The sequence below is a fragment of the Chiloscyllium punctatum genome, chromosome 24 (genome assembly GCF_047496795.1).
Source record: "Chiloscyllium punctatum isolate Juve2018m chromosome 24, sChiPun1.3, whole genome shotgun sequence".
NCBI lineage: Eukaryota > Metazoa > Chordata > Chondrichthyes > Orectolobiformes > Hemiscylliidae > Chiloscyllium > Chiloscyllium punctatum.
Window position 1 is genome coordinate 66,558 of NC_092762.1, and position 23,933 is coordinate 90,490.

Consider the following 23,933-nt stretch of genomic DNA (forward strand, 5'->3'; position numbering starts at 1 on the left):
CTCTCCCTCTCTGTATTTCTCTCTCTCTATGTCTTTCTATCTCTCACTCTCCTTCTCTCTCTCTCCCGCTCTGACTTTCTCTCTCTCGCCCTCTCTCTCTCTCTCTCTCTCTCCCCCCTTCTCCCTGACTTTCTCTCTCTCTCTCCCTGTCTTTCTCTCTCCTTCTCTCTCTCCCTGTCTCTCTGTCTCTCACTCCCTCTCCCTCTCTCCCTCCCTCCCTCCCCCTCTCTCCATCCATCCCTCTCTCCCTCTCTCTCTCCCTCGCTCTCTCCCTCGCTCTCTCCCTCGCTCTCTTCCTCTCTGTCTTTCTGTCTCTACCCCTGTCTTTGTCTCTCTCTCTCCCCCCCCGTCTTTATCTCTCTCTCCCCTGTCTTTCTCTCTCTCTCTCACTGTCTTACTCTCTCTCTCTGACTTTTTCTCACTCACTCTGTCTTTCTCTCCCTTTCTCTTTCTCCCTGTCTTTCTCTCTTCCTCTCTCTCTCTCCCCCTTCCATTCTCTCTCTCTCTCTGTCGCTCTGTCTCTCTCTCTCTCTCTCCCCCTGTCTTTTTCTCTCTCTATCCCTGTCTTTCTCTCTCTCTCTCTCTCTCTCTCCCTGCCTTGTTCTCTCTCTCACTCTCTCCTGTCTTTCTATTTCTCTCTCTCTCCCTGTATTTCTCTCTGTCTCTCTCTCCTGTCATTCTCACTCTTTTCCTGTCTTTCTCTCTCACTCTCTCTATCCCTCTCTGTCTTTCTCTCTCTAGCTGTCTATCTACCTCTCTCTCCTTCTCTCTCTCCCGCTCTGACATTCTCTCTGTCTTTCTCTCTCTCTCTCTCTCTGTCTTTGTCTCTCTCTCTCTCCCTGTCTTTCTCTCTCTCTCTCCCTGTCTTTCTCTTTCTTTCTCTCTCTCCCTGTCGTTCTCTTTCTCTCTCCCGGTCTTTCTCTCTCTCTCTCCCTTTCTTTCTCTCTCTCTCTCTACCTCTCTCCCTGTCTTTCTCTCTCTCTTTCTTTCTCTCTACCTCATTCTCTCTCTCTCTCCCTGTCTTTCTCTCTCGCTCTCCCCTGTCTTTCTCTTTCTCTCTCCTGTCTCTCTCTCTCTCCTGTCTTTCTCTCTCTCTTACTCTCTCCCTCTTTCTCTCTCTCTCTGTCTTTCTATCTCTCACTCTCCCTGTCTCTCTCTCTCTGTCTTTCTCTTTCTTTATCTCTCTCACACTCCATCTCTCCCTCTCTCTCCCTCTCTCTCTCTGTCATTCACTCTCACTGTCTCCCTGTTATTTGTCTTACTCTCTCTCCCCCCTCACTCTCTCTCTCTCCCTGTCTCTCTCTCCATCTCTGTCTTTCCCTCTGTCTTTCTCGCGCTCCCCCTCCCTGTCTTTCTCTCTCTCGCTCTCTCTGTCACTCTCTCTAGCTCCCTCTCTCCCTCTCTGTCTTTCTCTCTCACTCTCTCTCCCTGTCTTTCTCTCTCTGTCTCCCGGTCTTTCTCTCTCTCTCTCTCTCTCTCTCTCTCTCCCTGTACCTCTCTCTCTCTCTCTCTCTCTCTCTCTCACTCTCTCTCTCCATCTCTTCATGTCTTTCTCTCTCTCTCTCTCCCTGTCTTTCTCTCTCTCTCCCCTGTCTTTCTCTCTCTCTCCCTGTCTTTCTCTCTCTCCCTCTCTCTCTCTCTCTCTCTCTCTCTCTCTCTCTCTTTCTCTCCCCCTGTGTTGTTCTCTCTCTCTGTCCTTCTTTCTCTCTCTCTCCCTGTCTTTCTCTCTCTTTCTCTCTCCCCCTGTCTTTTTCTCTCCCCCTCTCCCTGTCTTGTTTTCTCTCTGTCTTTCTGTTTCTCTCTCTCTCTCCCTGTCTTTCTCTGCTCTCTTTCTTTCTGTCTACCTCATTCTCTCCCTCCCCTCTCTCTCTCTCTCTCTGTCTCTCTCTCTCTCCCCCCCCCCCCCCCACGGTCTTTCTCTCTCTATCTCTCTCTCTCCCTGTCTCTCTCACTCAATCTCTGACTTTCCATCTCTGTCTTTCTCGCTCTCTCCCTCCCTGTCTTTCTCTCTCTCCCTCTCTCTCATCCTCTCTCCCATTGTCTTTCTCTCTCTCTGTCCTCTCTTCTCCCAGTCTTTCTCTCTCTCTCTCTCTCCCTGACTTTTTCTCTCTCACCCTGTCTTTCTCTCTCTTCCTGTCTTTCTCTCTCTCTCCCCTCTCTCCTAACTTTCTCTCTCCCTCTCTCCCTGTCTTTCTCTTATCTCTCTCCCTCCCTGTCTTTCTCTCTCTCTCCCTGTCTCTCTCTCTCTCCCCACCGTCTTTCTCTCTCTATCTCTCTCTCTCCCTGTCTCTCTCACTCCATCTCTGTCTTTCCCTCTCTGTCTTTCTCGCTCTCTCCCTCCCTGTCTTTCTCTCTCTCTCTGTCCCTGACTTTTTCTCTCTCACCCTGTCTTTCCTCTTTCTTCCTGTCTTTCTCTCTCTTTCCCTGTCTCCCTGACTTTCTCTCTCCCCCACCCCCTGTCTTTCTCTTTCTCTCTCCCTCCCTGTCTTTCTCTCTCTTTCCTCCCTGTCATTTCTCTCTCTCTTTCTTTCTCTATACCTCATTCTCCCTCTCTCTCTCTCCCTGTCTTTCTCTCTCTCTATCACTCTCTCTCTCTCTCTCTCTCTCTCTCTCTCGGTCTTTCTCTCTCCCTCCCTGTCTTTCTCTCTCTCTCACTCTCTCTCCCTGTCTTTCTCTCTCTCTTTCTTTCTCGCTCCCTCATTCTCAGTCTCTCTCTCTCCCTGCCTTTCTCTCTCTCTTCATGTCTTTCTCTCTCTCTCTCTCTCTCCCTGTCTTTCTCTCTCTCTTCCTGTCTTTCTCTCTCGCTCTCTCTCTCTCCCTATCTGTCTTTCTCACCCTCTCTCTATCTTCTATCTCTCACTCTCCTTCTCTCTCTCTCCCGCTTTGACTTTCTCTCTCTCGCCCTCTTTCCGTCTCTCACTGTCTTTCTCTCTCATCTCCCCGTCTTTCTCTCTCTTTCTCCCTCGCTGTCTTTCTCTCTCTCTCTCCCTGTCTTTCTGTCTTCCTTTCTCACTACCTCATTCTCTCTCTCTCTCTATCCCTGTCTTTCTCTCTCGCTCTCCCCTGTCTTTCCTCTTGCACTCTCCCTGTCTCTCTCTCTCTCTCTGTCTCTCCCGCTGTCTTTCTCTCTCTCTCTATCTCTGTCACTCGGTCTTTCTCTCTCTCTCTCTCTCTCTCACTGTCTTCTCTCCTCTCCCTCTCTCCCTGTCTTTCTCTCTCTCTTTCTTTCCCACTCGCTCATTCTCAGTCTCTCTCTCTCCCTGTCTTTCACTCTCACTTCCTGTCTTTCTCTTTCTCTCTTCCCGTCTCTCTCTCTCTCCTGTCTTTCTCTCTCATCTCTCCCTCTCCCCCTCTCTGTCTTTCTCTCTCACTCTCTCTCCCTGTCTTACTCTCTCTCTCCCCCTGTCTTTCTCTCTCTGTCTCCCGGTCTTTCTCTTTCTCTCTCTGTCTCCCTGTACCTCTCTCTCTCTCTCTCACTCTCACTCTCACTCTCTCTCTCCCAACTCTTCATGCTCTTTCTCTCTCTCTCCCTGTCTTTCTCTTTCTCTCTCTCTCACTCTCTCTCTCTCTCTCTCTCTCTCTCTCTCTCTCTCTCTCTCTCTCTCTCTCCCTGTGTTGTTCTCTCTCTCTGTCCTTCTTTCTCTCTCCCTCCATGTCTTTCTCTCTATCTCTCCCTCCCTGTTATTCTCTCTCTCTTTCTTTCTCTCTACGTCATTCTTTCTCTGAGTCCCTCCCTGTCTTTCTCTCTCTCTCCCTGTCTTTCTCTCTCTCTTTCTTTCTCACTCCCTCATTCTCAGTCTCTCTCTCCCTGTCTTTCACTTTCACTCCTTTCTTTCTCTATCGCTCTCTCTCTCCCTCTCTGTATTTCTCTCTCTCTGTGTCTTTCTATCTCTCACTGTCCTTCTCTCTCTCTCCTGCTCTGACTTTCTCTCTCTCGCCCTCTCTCTCTGTCTCTCTCTCTCCCTCTTTCCCTGACTTTCTCTCTCTCTCCCTGTCTTTCTCTCTCCTTCTCTCTCTCCCTGTCTCTCTGTCTCTCACTCCCTCTCCCTCTCTCCCTCCCTCCCCCTCTCTCCATCCATCCCTCTCTCCCTCTCTCTCTCCCTCGCTCTCTCCTCGCTCTCTCCCTCGCTCTCTCCCTCGCTCTCTTCCTCTCTGTCTTTCTGTCTCTACCCCTGTCTTTGTCTCTCTCTCTCCCCCCGTCTTTATCTCTCTCTCTCCCTGTCTTTCTCTCTCTCTCTCACTCTCTTACTCTCTCTCTCTGACTTTTCTCACTCACTCTGTCTTTCTCTCCCTTTCTCTTTCTCCCTGTCTTTCTCTCTTCCTCTCTCTCTCTCTCCCCTTCCATTCTCTCTCTCTCTCTGTCGCTCTGTCTCTCTCTCTCTCTCTCCCCCTGTCTTTTTCTCTCTCTATCCCTGTCTTTCTCTCTCTCTCTCTCTCTCCCTGCCTTGTTCTCTCTCTCACTCTCTCTGTCTTTCTATTTCTCTCTCTCTCCCTGTATTTCTCTCTGTCTCTCTCTCCCTGTCATTCTCACTCTTTTCCTGTCTTTCTCTCTCGCTCTCTCTATCCCTCTCTGTCTTTCTCTCTCTAGCTGTCTATCTACCTCTCTCTCCTTCTCTCTCTCCCGCTCTGACATCTCTCTGTCTTTCTCTCTCTCTCTCTCTCTGTCTTTGTCTCTCTCTCTCTCCCTGTCTTTCTCTCTCTCTCTCCTGTCTTTCTCTTTCTTTCTCTCTCCCTGTCGTTCTCTTCTCTCTCCCGGTCTTCTCTCTCTCTCTCCCTTTCTTTCTCTCTCTCTCTCTACCTCTCTCCCTGTCTTTCTCTCCCTCTTTCTTTCTCTCTACCTCATTCTCTCTCTCTCTCCCTGTCTTTCTCTCTCGCTCTCCCCTGTCTTTCTCTTTCTCTCTCCCTGTCTCTCTCTCTCTCTCCTGTCTTTCTCTCTCTCTTACTCTCTCCCTCTTTCTCTCTCTCTCTGTCTTTCTATCTCTCACTCTCCTGTCTCTCTCTCTCTCTGTCTTTCTCTTTCTTTATCTCTCTCACACTCCATCTCTCCCTCTCACTCCCTCTCTCTCTCTGTCATTCTCTCACACTCTCTCTCTGTTATTCTCTCTCTCTCTCTGTCTTACTCTCTCTCCCCCTCACTCTCTCTCTCTCCCTGTCTCTCTCTCCATCTCTGTCTTTCCCTCTGTCTTTCTCGCGCTCTCCCTCCCTGTCTTTCTCTCTCTTGCTCTCTCTGTCACTCTCTCTAGCTCCCTCTCTCCCTCTCTGTCTTTTCTCTCTCACTCTCTCTCCCTGTCTTTCTCTCTCTGTCTCCCGGTCTTTCTCTTCCTCTCTCTCTCTCTCTCTCTCTCTCCCTGTACCTCTCTCTCTCTCTCTCTCTCACACTCTCTCTCTCTCCATCTCTTCATGTCTTTCTCTCTCTCTCTCTCCCTGTCTTTCTCTCTCTCTCCTGTCTTTCTCTCTCTCTCCCTGTCTTTCTCTCTCTCTCCCTCTCTCTCTCTCTCTCTCTCTCTCTTCTTTCTCTCCCCTGTGTTGTTCTCTCTCTCTGTCCTTCTTTTCTCTCTCTCTCCCTGTCTTTCTCTCTCTTTCTCTCTCTCCCTGTCTTTCTCTCTCTCTCTCTCCCTGTCTTTCTCCCTATCTCTCTCTTCTCCCTGTCTCTCTCTCTCCCGAGTTTCTCTCTCTCTCACTGTTCTTCTCTCTCTCTTTCTCTCTCCCCCTGTCTTTTTCTCTCCTCTCTCCCTGTCTTGTTCTCTCTCTCTCTTTCTGTTTCTCTCTCTCTCTCCCTGTCTTTCTCTGCTCACTTTCTTTCTGTCTACCTCATTCTCTCCCTCTCTCTCTCTCTCTATCTCTCTGTCTCTCTCTCTCTCTCTCCCACCGTCTTTCTCTCTCTATCTCTCTCTCTCCTGTCTCTCTCACTCCATCTCTGTCTTTCCATCTCTGTCTTTCTCGCTCTCTCCCTCCCTGTCTTTCTCTCTCTCTCTCTCTCATCCTCTCTCCACTGTCTTTCTCACTCTGTCTCTCTTTCTCCCTGTCTTTCTCTCTCTCTCCCTGACTTTTTCTCTCGCACCCTGTCTTTCACTCAATTCCTGTCTTTCTCTCTCTCTCCCTCTCTCCCTAACTTTCTCTCTCCCTCTCTCCACTGTCTTTCTCTTTCTCTCCCTGTCTCTTTCTCTCTCACTGTCTTTCTCTCTCTGTCGTTTTCTCTCTCACCCTGTCCTTTCTCTCCCTTTCTCTTTCTCCCTCTCTTCTCTCTCCCTCTCTCTCTCCCCCTGCCTTTCTCTCTCTCTCTCTCCCCCTGTCTTTTTTTCTCTCTCTCTATCTGTCTTTCTCTCTGTCTCTCCCTGCCTTGTTCTCTCTCTCACTCTCTCTGTCTTTCTTTTTCTCTCTCTCTCCCTGTCTTTCTCTCTATCTCTCCCTGTCTTTCTCTCTGTCTCTCTATCCTTGTCATTCTCACTCTCTTCCTGTCTTTCTCTCTCGCTCTCTATATCCCTCTGTCTTTCTCTCTCTAGCTGTCTTTCTATCTCTCACTCTCTCTCTCTTTCTTTCTATCTCTCTCTCTCTCCCTGTCCTTCTCTCTCTCTCTCTTCCTGTCTTGTTCTCTCTCTCACTCTTTCTGTCTTTCTCTTTCTGTTTCTCTCTCCCTGTCTCTCTCTCTCTCTCTCTCCTGTCTTTCTCTCTCCCTCTCCCTCTCTGTCTCTCTATCCCTGTCTTTCTATCTCTCACTCTCCCAGTCTTTCTCTGACTCTGGTCTTTCTCTGTCTTTATCTCTCTCTCACTCCCTCTCTCCCTCTCTCTCCCTCTCTCTCTGTCATTCTCTCTCACTCTCTCACTGTTATTTTCTCTCTCTCTGTCTTACTCTCTCTCTCTCCCTCCTTCTCTCTCTCTCCTGTCTCTCTCTCTATCTCTGTCTTTCCCTCTCTGTCTTTCTCGCTCTCTCCCTCCCTGTCTTTCTCTCTCTCGCTCTCTCTGTCCCTCTCTCTCTCCCTCTCTCTCCCTCTCTCCCTCTGTCTTCTCTCTCACTCTCTCGCCCTGTCTTACTCTCTCTCTCCCCTGTCCTTTCTCTCTCTGTCTCCCTTTCTTTGTCTCTCTGTCTCCCGGTCTTTCTCTTTCTCTCTCTCTCTCCCTGTCCCTCTCTCTCTCTCTCTCTCTATGCCTTTCTCTCTCTCTCCCTGTCTTTCTCTCTCTCTCGCTGCCTTTCGTTCTCTCTCTCTCCGTCTTTCTCTCTCTCGCTGCCTTTCGTTCACTCTCTCTCCCCTTCTTTCTCTCTCTCTCTCCCTTCTTTCTCTCTCTCTCTCCCTGTCTTTCTCTCTCTCTCCCTTCTTTCTCTCTCTCTCTCCCTGTCCCTTTATCTCTCTCTCTTTGTCTTTCTCTCTCTCTCTCCCTTCTTCTCTCTCTCTCTCCCTGTCTTTCTCTCTCTCTCCCTTCTTTCTCTCTCACTCTCCTGTCCCTCTCTCTCTCTGTCTCTCTCTCTCTCTCTCTCCCCCTGGTCTCTCTCTCTGTCCTTCTTTCTCACTCCCTCCATGTCCCTCTCTCTCTCTCTCTCTATCTCTCCCTGTCGTTCTCTCTCTCTTTCTTTCTCTCTACGTCATTCTCTCTCTCTGTCCCTCCCTGTCTTTCTCTCTCTATTCTGTCTTTCTCTCTCACTCTCCCTCTCTCTCTCTCTGACTCTCTCTCTCCCTGTCTCTCTCTCTCTCGAACCCTGACTCTCTCTATCTCTCTCCCTCCTTGTCTTTCTCTCTCTCTTTCCCTGTCTTTCTCTCTCTTTCTCTCTCTCTCTGTCTCTCTCTGTCTCTTTCTCTCTGTCTCTCTTTATCTCTCAATCTGACTTTCTCTCTTCCTCTCTCTTTCTCTCTCTCTCCCTATTTCTCTCTCTCTCTTGCTCTGCCCCTGAGTCTTTCTCTCTCTCCCTGTCATTTTATCTCCCTCTCTCCCTGTCTTGTTCTCTCTCTGTCTTTCTCTTTCTCTCTCTCCCTCCCTGTCTTTCTCTCTCTCTCTCTCCCTGACTTTTTCTCTCTCACCCTGTCTTTCTCTTTCTTCCTGTCTTTCTCTCTCTTTCCCTGTCTCCCTGACTTTCTCTCTCCCTCTCTCCCTGTCTTTCTCTTTCTCTCTCCCTCCCTGTCTTTCTCTCTCTTTCTCCCTGTCTTTCTCTCTCTCTTTCTTTCTCTCAACCTCATTCTCCCTCTCTCTCTCTCTCTCCCTGTCATTGTCTGTCACTCTCTCTCTCTCTCTCTCTCGGTCTTTCTCTCTCTCTCCCTGTCTTTCTCTCTCTCTCTCTCTCCCTGGTCTTTCTCTCTCTCTTTCTTTCTCGCTCCCTCATTCTCAGTCTCTCTCTCTCCCTGTCTTTCTCGCTCTCTTCCTGTCTTTCTCTCTCGCTCTCTCTCTCCCTATCTGTCTATCTCTCACTCTCTCTGTCTTTCTATCTCTCACTCTCCTTCTCTCTCTCTCCCGCTCTGACTTTCTCTCTCTCGCCCTTTCTCTCTCTCACTCTCGCCCCTCTTTCCGTCTCTCACTGTCTTTCTCTCTCACTCTCCCCGTCTTTCTCTCTCTTTCTCCCTCGCTGTCTTTCTCTCTCTCTCTCTCTCCCTGTCTTTCTCTCTGTCTTCCTTTCTCTCTACCTCATTCTCTCTCTCTCTCTATCCCTGTCTTTCTCTCTTTCTCTCTCTCCATGTCTTTCTATCTCTCCCTGTCTTTCTCTCTGTCTCTCTCTCCTTGTCATTCTCACTCTCTTTCTGTCTTTCTCTCTCGCTCTCTATATCCCTCCTGTCTTTCTCTCTCTAGCTGTCTTTCTATCTCTCACTCTCTCTCTCTTTCTTTCTATCTCTCTCTCTCCTTTCTTTCTCTCTCTCTCTCCCTGTCCTTCTCTCTCTCTCTCTCCCTGTCTTGTTCTCTCTCTCACTCTTTCTGTCTTTCTCTTTCTGTCTTTCTCTCTCCCTGTCTCTCTCTCTCTCTCTCTCTCCTGTCTTTCTCTCTCCCTCTCTCTCTCTCTGTCTCTCTCTCCCTGTCTTTCTATCTCTCACTCTCCCAGTCTTTCTCTGACTCTGCCTTTCTCTGTCTTTATCTCTCTCTCACTCCCTCTCTCCCTCTCTCTCCCTCTCTCTCTGTCCATTCTCTCTCACTCTCTCCCTGTTATTCTCTCTCTCTCTGTCTTACTCTCTCTCTCTCCCTCTCTCTCTCTCTCTCTCTCCCTGTCTCTCTCTCTATCTCTGTCTTTCCCTCTCTGTCTTTCTCGCTCTCTCCCTCCCTGTCTTTCTCTCTCTCTCTCTCTCCTGTCTTTCTCTCTCCCTCTCTCTCTCTGTCTCTCTCTCCCTGTCTTTCTATCTCTCACTCTCCCAGTCTTTCTCTGACTCTGCCTTTCTCTGTCTTTATCTCTCTCTCACTCCCTCTCTCCCTCTCTCTCCCTCTCTCTCTGTCATTCTCTCTCACTCTCTCCCTGTATTCTCTCTCTCTCTGTCTTACTCTCTCTCTCTCCCTCTCTCTCTCTCTCTCTCCCTGTCTCTCTCTCTATCTCTGTCTTTCCCTCTCTGTCTTTCTCGCTCTCTCCCTCCCTGTCTTTCTCTCTCTCGCTCTCTCTGTCCCTCTCTCTCTCCCTCTCTCTCCCTCTATCCCTCTGTCTTTCTCTCTCACTCTCTCTCCCTGTCTTACTCTCTCTCTCCCCTGTCTTTCTCTCTCTGTCTCCCTTTCTTTGTCTCTCTGTCTCCCGGTCTTTCTCTTTCTCTCTCTCTCTCCCTGTCCCTCTCTCTCTCTCTCTATGCCTTTCTCGCTCTCTCTCTCCCTGTCTATCTCTCTCTCGCTGCCTTTCGTTCTCTCTCTCTCCCTGTGTTTCTTTTTCTCTCTCTCTCCTTGTCTTTCTCTCTCTCTCTCCCTGTCTTTCTCTCTCTCGCTGCCTTTCGTTCTCTCTCTCTCCCTGTCTTTCTCTCTCTCTCCCTTCTTTCTCTCTCTCTCTCCCTGTCCCTTTCTCTCTCTCTCTCTCCCTTCTTTCTCTCTCTCTCTCCCTGTCTTTCTCTCTCTCTCTCCCTGTCTTTCTCTCTCTCGCTGCCTTTCGTTCTCTCTCTCTCCCTGTCTTTCTCTCTCTCTCCCTTCTTTCTCTCTCTCTCTCCCTGTCCCTTTCTCTCTCTCTCTCCCTTCTTTCTCTCTCTCTCCCTGTCTTTCTCTCTCTCTCTCCCTGTCTTTCTCTCTGTCTCCCTTCTTTCTCTCTCACTCTCCCTGTCCCTCTCTCTCTCTCTCTCTCTCTCTCTCTCTCTCTCTCCCCCTGGGTTGGTCTCTCTCTCTGTCCTTCTTTCTCACTCCCTCCATGTCTCTCTCTCTCTCTATCTATCTCTCCCTGTCGTTCTCTCTCTCTTTCTTTCTCTCTACGTCATTCTCTCTCTCTGTCCCTCCCTGTCTTTCTCTCTCTATTCCTGTCTTTCTCTCTCTATCTCTCCCTCTCTCTACCTCATTCACTCTCTCTCTCTTAACCTGTCTTTCTCTCTCACTCTCCCTCTCCCTCTCTCTCTCTCTGACTGTCTCTCTCACTGTCTCTCTCTCTCTCTCGAACCCTGACTTTCTCTCTCTCTCTCCTTCCTTGTCTTTCTCTGTCTCTTTCCCTGTCTTTCTCTCTCTTTTTCTCTCTCTGTCTCTCTCTGTCTCTTTCTCTCTCTCTCTCTTTCTCTCTCTCTCTGACTTTCTCTCTTCCTCTCTCTTTCTCTCTCTCTCCCTTTTTCTCTCTCTCTCTCGCTCTGCCCCTGAGTCTCTCTCTCTCTCTCTCTTTCTCTCTCTCCCTGTCATTTTATCTCCCTCTCTCCCTGTCTTGTTCTCTCTCTGTCTTTCTCTTTCTCTCTCTCCCTCCCTGTCTTTCTCTCTCTCTCTCCCTGTCTCTCTCACTCCATCTCTGTCTTTCCCTCTCTGTCTTTCTCTCTCTCTCTCTCCCTGACTTTTTCTCTCTCACCCTGTCTTTCTCTTTCTTCCTATCTTTCTCTCTCTTTCCCTGTCTCCCTGACTTTCTCTCTCCCTCTCTCCCTGTCTTTCTCTTTCTGTCTCCCTCCCTGTCTTTCTCTCTCTTTCTCCCTGTCTTTCTCTCTCTCTTTCTTTCTCTCTACCTCATTCTCCCTCTCTCTCTCTCTCCCTGTCATTGTCACTCTCTCTCTCTCTCTCTCTCTCGGTCTTTCTCTCTCTCTCCCTGTCTTTCTCTCTCTCTCTCTCTCCCTGTCTTTCTCTCTCTCTTTCTTTCTCGCTCCCTCATTCTCAGTCTCTCTCTCTCTCCCTGTCTTTCTCTCTCTCTTCCTGTCTCTCTCTCTCGCTCTCTCTCTCTCCCTATCTGTCTATCTCTCTCTCTCTCTCTCTGTCTTTCTATCTCTCACTCTCCTTCTCTCTCTCCCGCTCTGACTTTCTCTCTCTCGCCCTTTCTCTCTCTCACTCGCGCCCTATTTCCGTCTCTCACTGTCTTTCTCTCTCACTCTCCCCGTCTTTCTCTCTCTTTCTCCCTCGCTGTCTTTCTCTCTCTCTCTCCCTGTCTTTCTCTGTCTTCCTTTCTCTCTACCTCATTCTCTCTCTCTCTCTATCCCTGTCTTTCTCTCTCGCTGTCCCCTGTCTTTCCTCTTGCACTCTCCCTGTCTCTCTCTCTCTCTCTGTCTCTCCCCCTGTCTTTCTCTCTCTCTCTATCTCTGTCACTCGCTCTTTCTCTCTCTCACTGTCTTTCTCTCTCTCCCTCTCTCCCTGTCTTTCACTCTCTCTCTCTCGCTGTCTTTCTCTCTCTCTTTCTTTCTCACTCGCTCATTCTCAGTCTCTCTCTCTCCCTGTCCTTCACTCTCACTTCCTGTCTTTCTCTATCGCTCTCTCTCTCTCCCTCTCTGTCTTTCTCTCTCTCTGTGTCTTTCTATCTCTCACTCTCCTTCTCTCTCTCCCGCTCTGACTTTCTCTCTCTTCCTTTCTCTCTCTCTCTCTCCCATTCTGTCTTTCTCTCTCTCGGCCACTCTCTCCCTCTCTCGCTGTCTTTCGCTCTCTCTCCCCCTCCCTGTCTTTCTTCTCTCTCTCCCTATCTTTATCTCTCTCTTTCTTTCTCTCTACCTCTTTCACTCTCTCTCTCTAAACCTGTCTTTCTCTCTCGCTCTCGCTCTCTCTCACTCTCTCTCTCCCTGTCTCTCTCTCTCTAACCCTGACTTTCTCTCTTTCTCTCTCTCTCCATGTCTTTCTCTGTCTCTCTCCCTGTCTTTCTCTCTCTTTCTCTCTCTCCCTGTCCCTCTCTCTTTCTCTCCCTGTATTGTTCTCTCTCTCTCTCTCTGACTTTCTCTTTCTATCTCTGTCTCCCAGTCTCTCTCTCTCTTTCCCTCTCTCTCTCTCCCTGTCTTTCTCTCTCTCTCTCCCTGACTTTCTCTCTCCCTGTCTTTCTCTCTCTTTCACTCTCTCCCTTTCGCTCTGTCTCTCACTCCCTCCCCCTCTCTCCCTTCCTCCCCCTCTCTCACTCCCTCGCTCTCGCCCTCGCTCTCGCCCTCGCTCTCTCCCTCGTTCTCTCCCTCGTTCTCTCCCTCGTTCTCTCCCTCGTTTTCTCCCTCGCTCTCTCCCTCGCTCTCTCCCTCGCTCTCTCCATTGCTTTCTCCCTCGCTCTCTCCCTCTCTCTCCCTCTCTCCCTCTCTGTCTTTCTCTCTCTCTTCCTGTCTTTCTCTCTCTCTCTCCCCCTGTCTTTGTCTGTCTCTCACCCTGTCTTTGTCTCTCTCTCTCCCTGTATTTCTCTCTCTCTCTCTCCCTGTCTTTCTCTTTCTCTCCCTGTCTCTCTCTCTCTCTCACTGTCTTTCTCTCTCTGTCGTTTTCTCTCTCACCCTGTCTTTCTCTCCCTTTCTCTTTCTCCCTCTCTTTCTCTCTCCCTCTCTCTCTCCCCCTGCCTTTCTCTCTCTCTCTCCCCCTGTCTTTTTTTCTCTCTCTCTATCTGTCTTTCTCTCTCAGTCTCCCTCTCCCTGCCTTGTTCTCTCTCTCACTCTCTCTGTCTTTCTTTTTTTCTCTCTCTCCCTGTCTTTCTCTCTATCTCTCCCTGTCTTTCTCTCTGTCTCTCACTCCTTGTCATTCTCACTCTCTTCCGGTCTTTCTTTCTCGCGCTCTCTATCCCACCTGTCTTTCTCTCTCTAGCTGTCTTACTATCTCTCACTCTCTCTCTCTTTCTTTCTATCTCTCTCTCTCTCCCTTTCTTTCTCTCTCTCTCCCTGTCTTTCTCTCTCTCTCTCCCTGTCTTGTTCTCTCTCTCACTCTTTCTGTCTTTCTCTTTCTCTTTCTCTCTCCCTGTCTCTCTCTCTCTCTCTCCTGTTTTTCTCTCTCTCTCTCCCTCTCTGTCTCTCCCTCTCTGTCACTCTCTCGCTGTCTTTCTATCTCTCACTCTCCCAGTCTTTCTCTGACTCTGTCTTTCTGTCTTTATCTCTCTCTCTCACTCCCTCTCTCCCTCTCTCTCCCTCTCTCTCTGTCATTCTCTCTCACTCTCTCCCTGTTATTCTCTCTCTCTCTCTGTCTTACTCTCTCTCTCTTTCCCTCTCTCTCTCTCTGTCTCCCTGTCTCTCTCTCTATCTCTGTCTTTCCCTCTCTGTCTTTCTCGCTCTCTCTCCCTCCCTGTCTTTCTCTCTCTCGCTCTCTCTGTCCCTCTCTCTGTCCCTCTCTCTCCCTCTCTCCCTCTGTCTTTCTCTCTCACTCTCTCCCCTGTCTTTCACTCTCTGTCTCCCTTTCTTTGTCTCTCTTTCTCCCGGTCTTTCTCTTTCTCTCTCTCTCTCCCTGTCCCTCTCTCTCTCTCTCTATGCCTATCTCTCTCTCTCTCTCCCTGTCTTTCTCTCTCTCTCGCTGCCTTTCGTTCTCTCTCTCTCCCTGTGTTTCTTTTTCTCTCTCTCTCCTTGTCTTTCTCTCTCTCTCTCCCTGTCTTTCTCTCTCTCGCTGCCTTTCGTTCTCTCTCTCTCCCTTCTTTCTCCCTCTCTCTCCCTTCTTTCTCTCTCTCTCTCCCTGTCTTTCTCTCTCTCTCCCTTCTTTCTCTCTCTCTCTCTCTCCCCCTGTCCCTTTCTCTCTCTCTCTCTGTCTTTCTCTCTCTCTCTCCCTTCTTTCTCTCTCTCTCTCCCTGTCTTTCTATCTCTCTCCCTTCTTTCTCTCTCACTCTCCCTGTCCCTCTCTCTCTCTCTCTCTCACTCTCTCCCCCTGGGTTGGTCTCTCTCTCTGTCCTTCTTTCTCACTCCCTCCATGTCTCTCTCTCTCTCCAGCTATCTCTCCCTGTCATTCTCTCTCTCTTTCTTTCTCTCTACGTCATTCTCTCTCTCTGTCCCTCCCTGTCTTTCTCTCTCTATTCCTGTCTTTCTCTCTCTCTCTCTCTCTCTCTCCCTGTCTTTCTCTCTCTCTTTCTTTCTCACTCCCTCATTATCAGTCTCTCTCTCCCTGTCTTTCACTCTCACTTCCTGTCTTTCTCTGTCGCTCTCTCTCTCTCCCTCTCTGTCTTTCTCTCTCTGTGTGTCTTTCTATCTCTCACTCTCCTGCTCTCTCTCCCGCTCTGACTTTCTCTCTCTGTCTTTCGCTCTCTCTCTCCCACTCTGTCTTTTTCTCTCTTGCCCTCTCTCTATCTCTCTCCCTCTCTCCCTCTCTCCCTGTCTTTCGCTCTCTCTCCCCCTACCTGTCTTTCACTCTCTATCTCCCTCTCTCTACCTCATTCACTCTCTCTCTCCCTGTCTCTCTCTCTCTAACCCTGACTTTCTCTCTTTCTCTCTCTCTCCATGTCTTTCTCTGTCTCTCTCCCTGTCTTTCTCTCTCTTTCTCTCTCTCCCTGTCCCTCTCTCTCTCTCTCCCTGTATTGTTCTCTCTCTCTCTCTGACTTTCTCTTTCTATCTCTGTCTCCCAGTCTCTCTCTCTCTTTCCCTCTCTCTCTCTCCCTGTCTTTCTCTCTCTCTCTCTCCCTGACTTTCTCTCTCCCTGTCTTTCTCTCTCTTTCACTCTCTCCCTGTCGCTCTGTCTCTCACTCCCTCCCCCTCTCTCCCTTCCTCCCCCTATCTCACTCCCTCGCTCTCGCCCTCGCTCTCGCCCTCGCTCTCGCCCTCGCTCTCGCCCTCGCTCTCTCCCTCGTTCTCTCCCTCGTTCTCTCCCTCGCTCTCTCCCTCGCTCTCTCCCTCGCTCTCTCCCTCGTTCTCTCCATTGCTTTCTCCCTCGCTCTCTCCCTCTCTCTCCCTCTCTCTCCCTCTCTGTCTTTCTCTCTCTCTTCCTGTCTTTCTCTCTCTCTCTCCCCCTGTCTTTGTCTGTCTCTCACCCTGTCTTTGTCTCTCTCTCTCCCTGTATTTCTCTCTCTCTCTCTCCCTGTCTTTCTATTTTTCTCCCTGTCTCTCTCTCTCTCTCACTGTCTTTCTCTCTCTGTCGTTTTCTCTCTCACCCTGTCTTTCTCTCCCTTTCTCTTTCTCCCTCTCTTTCTCTCTCCCTCTCTCTCTTCCCCTGCCTTGCTCTCTCTCTCTCCCCCCCTGTCTTTTTTTTCTCTCTCTCTATCTGTCTTTCTCTCTCAGTCTCCCTCTCCCTGCCTTGTTCTCTCTCTCACTCTCTCTGTCTTTCTTTTTTTCTCTCTCTCCCTGTCTTTCTCTCTATCTCTCCCTGTCATTCTCTCTGTCTCTCTCTCCTTGTCATTCTCACTCTCTTCCGGTCTTTCTTTCTCGCTCTCTCTATCCCTCCTGTCTTTCTCTCTCTAGCTGTCTTTCTATCTCTCACTCTCTCTCTCTTTCTTTCTATCTCTCTCTCTCTTTCTTTCTATCTCTCTCTCTCTCTCCCTTTCTTTCTCCTTCTCTCTCCCTGTCCTTCTCTCTCTCTCTCTCCCTTTCTTTCTCCTTCTCTCTCCCTGTCCTTCTCTCTCTCTCTCCCTTTCTTTCTCTTTCTCTCTCCCTGTCTTTCGCTCTCTCTCCCCCTACCTGTCTTTCACTCTCTATCTCCCTCTCTCTCTCTCACTCTCTCTCTCCCTGTCTCTCTCTCGAACCCTGACTTTCTCTCTCTCTCTCTCCCTCCTTGTCTTTCTCTGTCTCTTTCCCTGTCTTTCTCTCTCTTTCTCTCTCTCTCTGTCTCTCTCTGTCTCTTTCTCTCTCTCTCTCTTTCTCTCTCTCTCTGACTTTCTCTCTTCCTCTCTCTTTCTCTCTCTCTCTCTCTTTCTCTCTCTCCCTGTCATTTTATCTCCCTCTCTCCCTGTCTTGTTCTCTCTCTGTCTTTCTCTTTTTCTCTCTCCCTCCCTGTCTTTCTCTCTCTCTCTCCCTGTCTCTCTCTCTCCCCACCGTCTTTCTCTCTCTATCTCTCTCTCTCCCTGTCTCTCTCACTCCATCTCTGTCTTTCCCTCTCTGTCTTTCTCGCTCTCTCCCTCCCTGTCTTTCTCTCTCTCTCTCTCCCTGACTTTTTCTCTCTCACCCTGTCTTACCCTTTCTTCCTGTCTCTCTCTCTCTTTCCCTGTCTCCCTGACTTTCTCTCTCCCTCTCTCCCTGTCTTTCTCTTTCTCTCTCCCTCCCTGTCTTTCTCTCTCTTTCTCCCTGTCTTTCTCTCTCTCTTTCTTTCTCTCTACCTCATTCTCCCTCTCTCTCTCTCTCTCCCTGTCATTCTCTCTCTCTATCTCTCTCTCCCTGTCATTCTCTCTCTCTATCTCTCTCTCTCTCTCTCTCTCGGTCTTTCTCTCTCTCTCCCTGTCTTTCTCTCTCTCGCTCTCTCTTCCTGTCTTTCTCTCTCTCTTTCTTTCTCGCTCCCTCGTTCTCAGTCTCTCTCTCTCCCTGTCTTTCTCTCTCTCGCTCTCTCTTCCTGTCTTTCTCTCTCTCTTTCTTTCTCGCTCCCTCATTCTCAGTCTCTCTCTCTCCCTGTCTTTCTCTCTCTCTTCATGTCTTTCTCTCTCTCTCTCTCTCTGACAGTCTTTCTCTCTCTCTTCCTGTCTTTCTCTCTCGCTCTCTCTCTCTCCCTATCTGTCTTTCTCTCTCTCTCTCTGTCTTTCTATCTCTCACTCTCCTTCTATCTCTCCCGCTCTGACTTTCTGTCTCTCGCCCTCTCTCTCTCTCTCTCGCCATCTTTCATTCTCTCACTGTCTTTCTCTCTCACTCTCCCCATCTTTCTCTCTCTTTCTCCCTCGCTGTCTTTCTCTCTCTCTCTCCCTGTCTTTCTCTCTGTCCTCCTTTCTCTCTACCTCATTCTCTCTCTCTCTCTATCCCTGTCTTTCTCTCTCGCTGTCCCCTGTCTTTCCTCTTGCACTCTCCCTGTCTCTCTCTGTCTCTCCCCTTGTCTTTCTCTCTATCTCTATCTCTGTCACTCGGTCTTTCTCTCTCTCTCTCACTGTCTTTTTCTCTCTCCCTCTCTCCCTGTCTTTCACTCCCTCTCTCTCTCCCTGTCTTTCTCTCTCTCTTTCTTTCTCACTCGCTCATTCTCAGTCTCTCTCTCTCCCTGTCTTTCACTCTCACTTCCTGTCTTTCTCTATCGCTCTCTCTCTCTCTCTCCCTCTCTGTCTTTCTCTCTCTGTGTCTTTCTATCTCTCACTATCCTTCTCTCTCTCCCACTCTGACTTTCTCTCTCTTTCTTTCTCTCTCTCTCTCTCCCATTCTGTCTTTCTCTCTCTCGGCCTCTCTCTCCCTCTCTCCCTGTCTTTCGCTCTCTCTCCCCCTCCCTGTCTTTCTTCTCTCTCTCCCTATCTTTATCTCTCTCTTTCTTTCTCTCTACCTCTTTCACTCTCTCTCTCTTAACCTGTCTTTCTCTCTCGCTCTCCCTCTCTCTCACTCTCTTTCTCCCTGTCTCTTTCTCTCTCTAACCCTGACTTTCTCTCTTTCTCTCTCTCTCCATGTCTTTCTCTGTCTCTCTCCCTGTCTTTCTCTCTCTTTCTCTCTCTCCCTGTCTTTCTCCCTCTCTCTCTCCCTGTCTCTCTCTCTCTCCCGATTTTCTCTCTCTCTCACTGTTCTTCTCTCTCTCTTTCTCTCTCCCCCTGTCTTTTTCTCTCACTCTCTCCCTGTCTTGTTCTCTCTCTGTCTTTCTGTTTCTCTCTCTCTCTCCCCCTGTCTTTTTCTCTCCGTCTCTCCCTGTCTTGTTCTCTCTCTGTCCTTCTGTTTCTCTCTCTCTCTCTCCCTGTCTTTCTCTGCTCTCTTTCCTTCTGTCTACCTCATTCTCTCCCTCTGTCTCTCTCTCTGTCTCTCTCTCTCTCTCCCCACGGTCTTTCTCTCTCTATCTCTCTGTCTCCCTGTCTCTCTCACTCCATCTCTGTCTTTCCATCGCTGTCTTTCTCGCTCTCTCCCTCCCGGTCTTTCTCTCTCTCCCTCTCTCTCATCCTCTCTCCCACTGTCTTTCTCTCTCTCTGTCTCTCTTTCTCCCTGTCTTTCTCTCTCTCCCTGACTTTTTCTCTCTCACGCTGTCTTTCTCTCTCTTCCTGTCTTTCTCTCTCTCTCCCTCTCTCCCTAACTTTCTCTCTCCCTCTCTCCCTGTCTTTCTCTTTATCTCTCTCCCTCCCTGTCTTTCTCTCTCTCTCCCTGTCTATCTCTCTCTCATTCTTTCTGTCTACCTCATTCTCTCTCTCTCTCTCTCTCTCTCTCTCCCTGTCTTTCTCTCTCTCTATCTCTCTCTCTTTCTCTCGGTCTTTCTCTCTCTCTCCCTGCCTTTCTCTATCTCTCCCTGTCTCTCTCTCTCTCTCTCTCTCTCTGCCTGTCTTTCTCTCTCTCTCTCTCTGCCTGTCTTTCTCTCTCTCTCTCCCTGTGTTTCTCTCTCTCTTTCTTTCTCTCTTCGTCATTCTCTCTCTGTCCCTCCCTGTCTTTATCTCTCTTCCTGTCTTTCTCTCTCTTTCTCTCTCTCTCCCTGTCTTTCTCTCTCTCTCCCCCTGTCTCTCTCTCTCTCCCCACCGTCTTTCTCTCTCTCTATCTCTCTCTCTCCCTGCCTCTCACACTCCATCTGTCTTTCCCTCTCTGACTTTCTCGCTCTCTCCCACCCTGTGTTTCTCTCTCTCGCCCTCTCTCTCCCTCTCTCCCTGTCTTTCGCTCTCTCTCCCCCTCTCTGTCTTTCTTCTCTCTCTCCCTGTCTTTATCTCTCTCTTTCTTTATCTCTAACTCTTTCACTCTCTCTCTCTCTTAACCTGTCTTTCTCTCTCGCTCTCCCTCTCTCTCACTCTCTCTCTCCCTGTCTCTCTCTCTCTAACCCTGACTTTCTCTCTTTCTCTCTCTCTCCATGTCTTTCTCTGTCTCTCTCCCTGTCTTTCTCTCTCTTTCTCTGTCTCCCTGTCTTTCTCTCTCTCTCTCCCTGTCTTTCTCCCTCTCTCTCTCTCTCTCCCTGTCTCTCTCTCTCTCCCGAGTTTCTCTCTCTCTCACTGTTCTTCTCTCTCTCTTTCTATCTCCCCCTGTCTTTTTCTCTCCCTCTCTCCCTGTCTTGTTCTCTCTCTGTCTTTCTGTCTCTCTCTCTCCCTCCCTGTCTTTCTCTGCTCTCTTTTTTTGTCTACCTCATTCTCACCCTCTCTCTCTCTCTCTGTCTCTCTCTCTCTCTCCCCACGGTCTTTCTCTCTCTATCTCTCTCTCTCCCTGTCTCTCTCACTCCATCTCTGTCTTTCCATCTCTGTCTTTCTCGCTCTCTTCCTCCCTGTCTTTCTCTCTCTCCCTCTCTCTCATCCTCTCTCCCACTGTCTTTCTCTCTCTCTGTCTCTCTTTCTCCCTGTCTTTCTCTCTCTCTCTCTCTCTCTCTCTCTCTCCCTGACTTTTTCTCTCTCACGCTGTCTCTCTCCCTCCCTGTCTTTCTCTCTCTCTCCCTGTCTATCTCTCTCTCATTCTTTCTGTCTACCTCATTCTCTCTCTCTCTCTCTCTCCCTGTCTTTCTCTCTCTCTATCTCTCTCTCTCTCGGTCTTTCTCTCTCTCTCCCGGCCTTTCTCTATCTCTCCCTGTCTCTCTCTCTCTCTCTCTCTCTGCCTGTCTTTCTGTCTCTCTCTCCCCGTGTTTCTCTCTCTCTTTCTTTCTCTCTACGTCATTCTCGCTCTGTCCCTCCCTGTCTTTACCTCTCTTCCTGTCTTTCTCTCTCTCTCTCTCTCTCCCTGACTTTCTCTCTCTCTCCCTCTCTTTCTCTCTCTCTCTCCCTCCCTGTCTTTCTCTCTCTCTCTCCCTGTCTTTCTCTCTCTCTCTTTCTTTCTCTCTACCCCATTCTCTCTCTCTATCTCCCTGTCTCTCTCTCTCTCTCCCCCACCGTCTTTCTCTCTCTCTATCTCTCTCTCTCCCTGTCTCTCACACTCCATCTGTCTTTCCCTCTCTGACTTTCTCGCTCTCTCCCACCCTGTCTTTCTCTCTCTCGCCCTCTCTCTCCCACTCTCCCTGTCTTTCGCTCTCTCTCCCCCTCCCTGTCTTTCTTCTCTCTCTCCCTGTCTTTATCTCTCTCTTTCTTTCTCTCTACCTCTTTCACTCTCTCTCTCTTAACCTGTCTTTCTCTCTCGCTCTCCCTCTCTCTCACTCTCTCTCTCCCTGTCTCGCTCTCTCTTACCCTGACTTTCTCTCTTTCTCTCTCTCTCCATGTCTTTCTCTGTCTCTCTCTCCCTGTCTTTCTCTCTCTTTCTCTCTCTTCCTGTCTTTCTCTCTCTCTCTCCCTGACTTTCTCCCTCTCTCTCTCTCTCTCTCCCTGTCTCTCTCTCTCCCGAATTTCTCTCTCTCTCACTGTTTTTCTCTCTCTCTTTCTCTCTCCCCCTGTCTTTTTCTCTCCCTCTCTCCCTGTCTTGTTTTCTCTCTGTCTTTCTGTTTCTCTCTCTCTCTCCCTGTCTTTGTCTGCTCTCTTTCTTTCTGTCTACCTCATTTTCTCCCTCTCTCTCTCTCTCTCTCTCTCTCTGTCTCTCTCTCTCTCTCCTCCCACCGTCTTTCTCTCTCTATCTCTATCTCTCCCTGTCTCTCTCACTCCATCTCTGTCTTTCCATCTCTGTCTTTCTCGCTCTCTCCCTCCCTGTCTTTCTTTCTCTCTCTCCCTCTCATCCTCTCTCCCACTGTCTTTCTCTCTGTCTCTCTTCCTGACTTTTTCTCTCTCACCCTGTCTTTCACTCACTTCCTGTCTTTCTCTCTCTCTCCCTCTCTCCCTAACTTTCTCTCTCCCTCTCTCCCTGTCTTTCTCTTTCTCTCTCCCTCCCTGTCTTTCTCTCTCTCTCCTTGTCTTTCTCTCTCTCTTTCTTTCTCTCTACCTCATTCTCTCTCTCTCTCTCTCTCTCTCTCCCTGTCTTTCTCTCTCGCTCTACCCTGTCTTTCTCTCTCTCTATCTCTCTCTCTCTCGGTCTTTCCCTCTCTCTCCCTGTCTTTCTCTCTCTCTCTTTCTCTCTCTCTGTCTTTCTGTCTCTCTCTCTGCCTGTCTTTCTCTCTCTCTCTCCCGGTCTTTCTCTCTCTCCCTCCCTTTCTTTCTCTCTCTCTCTCGACCTCTCTCCCTGTCTTTCTCTCTCTCTTTCTTTCTCTCTACCTCATTCTCTCTCTCTCTCCCTGTCTTTCTCTTTCTTTCTCTCTCTCCCTGTCTTTCTCTCTCTCTCTCCCGTCTTTCTCTCTCTCTCTCCCTTTCTTTCTCTCTCTCTCTCTACCTCTCTCCCTGTCTTTCTCTCTCTCTTTCTTTCTCTCTACCTCATTCTCTCTCTCTCTCCCTGTCTTTCTCTCTCGCTCTCCCCTGTCTTTCTCTTTCTCTCTCCCTGTCTCTCTCTCCCACCCTGTCTTTCTCTCTCTCTCTCTCTCTCTCCCACTCTGTCTTTCTCTCTCTCGCACTCTCTCTCCCTCTCTCCCTGTCTTTCGCTCTCTCTCCCCCTCCCTGTCTTTCTTCTCTCTCTCTCCCTGTCTTTCTCTCACTCTTTCTTTCTCTCTACCTCATTCTCTCTCTCTCTCCCTGTCTTTCTCTCTCGCTGTCCCCTGTCTTTATCTTCCTCTCTCCCTGTCTCTCTCTCTCCTGTCTTTCTCTCTCTCTCTCTCTCTCCCTCTCTCTCTCTCTCTCTCATTCTCTCTCTCTCTCCCCCTGTGTTGTTCTCTCTCTGTCCTTTTTTCTCTCTCCCTCCATGTCTTTCTCTCTATCTCTCTCTCCCTGTTATTCTCTCTCTCTTTCTTTCTCTCTACGTCATTCTCTCTCTCTGTCCCTCCCTGTCTTTCTCTCTCTCCCTGTCTTTCTCTCTCTCTTTCTTTCTCACTCCCTCATTCTCAGTCTCTCTCTCCCTGTCTTTCACTCTCACTTCCTTTCTTTCTCTATCACTCTCTCTCTCCCTCTCTGTCTTTCTCTCTCTCTGTGTCTTTCTATCTCTCACTCTCCTTCTCTCTCTCTCCCGCTCTGACTTTCTCTCTCTCGCCCTCTCTCTCTCTCCCTCTCTCCCTGTCTTTCGCTCTAACTTCCCCTCCCTGTCTTCCTCTCTCTCTCCCTCTCTCTACCTCATTCACTCTCTCTCTCTTAACCTGTCTTTGTCTCTCGCTCTCCCTCTCTCTCAATCTCTCTCTCTCCCTGTCTCTCTCTCTCTAAGCCTAACTTTCGCTTTCTCTCTCTCCATCTCTCTCCTTGTCTTTCTCTGTCTCTCTCCCTGTCTTTCTCTCTCTTTCTCTCTCTCCCTGTCTTTCTCTCTCTCTCTCTTTCTCTCTCTCTCCCTGAGTTTTTCTCTCTCTCTCACTGTTCTTCTCTCTCTCTCTTTCTCTCTCTCCCTGTCTTTTTCTCTCCCTCTCTCCATGTCTTGTTCTCTCTCTGTCTTTTTATTTCTCTCTCTCTCCCTCTCTTTCTCTCTCTCTCCCTCCCTGTCTTTTTCTCTCTCTCTCTCCCTGTCTTTCTCTCTCTCTCTTTCTTTCTCTCTACCCCATTCTCTCTCTCTATCTCCCTGTCTCTCTCTCTCTCTCCCCACCGTCTTTCTCTCTCTCTATCTCTCTCTCTCCCTGTCTCTCACACTCCATCTGTCTTTCCCTCTCTGACTTTCTCGCTCTCTCCCACCCTGTCTTTCTCTCTCTCGCCCTCTCTCTCCCTCTCTCCCTGTCTTTCGCTCTCTCTCCCTGTCTTTATCTCTCTCTTTCTTTCTCTCCAACTCTTTCACTCTCTCTCTCTCTTAACCTGTCTTTCTCTCTCGCTCTCCCTCTCTCTCACTCTCTCTCTCCCTGTCTCTCTCTCTCTCTAACCCTGACTTTCTCTCTTTCTCTCTCTCTCCATGTCTTTCTCTGTCTCTCTCCCTGTCTTTCTCTCTCTTTCTCTCTCTCACTGTCTTTCTCTCTCTCTCTCCCTGTATTTCTCCCTCTCTCTCTCTGTCTCCCTGTCTCTCTCTCTCTCCCCCGAGTTTCTCTCTCTCACTGTTCTTCTCTCTCTCTTTCTCTCTCCCCCTGTCTTTTTTCTCTCCCTCGCTCCCTGTCTTGTTCTCTCTCTGTCTTTCTGTTTCTCTCCCTCTCTCCCTGTCTTTCTCCGCTCTCTTTCTTTCTGTCTACCTCATTCTCTTCCTCTCTCTCTCTCTCTCTCTCTGTCTCTCTCTCTCTCTCTCCCCACGGTCTTTCTCTCTCTATCTCTCTCTCTCCCTGTCTCTCTCACTCCATTTCTGTCTTTCCATCTCTGTCTTTCTCGCTCTCTCCCTCCCTGTCTTTCTCTCTCTCCCGCTCTCTCATCCTCTCTCCCACTGTCTTTCTCTCTCTCTGTCTCTCTTTCTCCCTGTCTTTCTCTCTCTCTCCCACTCTCCCTAACTTTCTCTCTCCCTCTCTCCCTGTCTTTCCCTTTCTCTCTCCCTCCCTGTCTTTCTCTCTCTCTCCCTGTCTTTCTCTCTCTTTCTCGGTCTTTTTCTCTCTCTCCCTGCCTTTCCATATCTCTCCCTGTCTCTCTCTCTCTCTCTCTCTCTCTCTCTGTCGTTCTCTCTCTCTCTGACTTTTTCTCTCTCATCCTGTCTTTCTCTCCCTTTCTCTTTTTCCCTTTCTTTCTCTCTTCCTCTCTCTATCTCCCCCTGCCTTTCTCTCTCTCTCTCTCTGTCTCCCTGTCTCTCTGTCTCTCTCTCTCTCCCCCCCTGTCTTTTTCTCTCTCTCTCCCTGTCTTTCTCTCTCTCTCT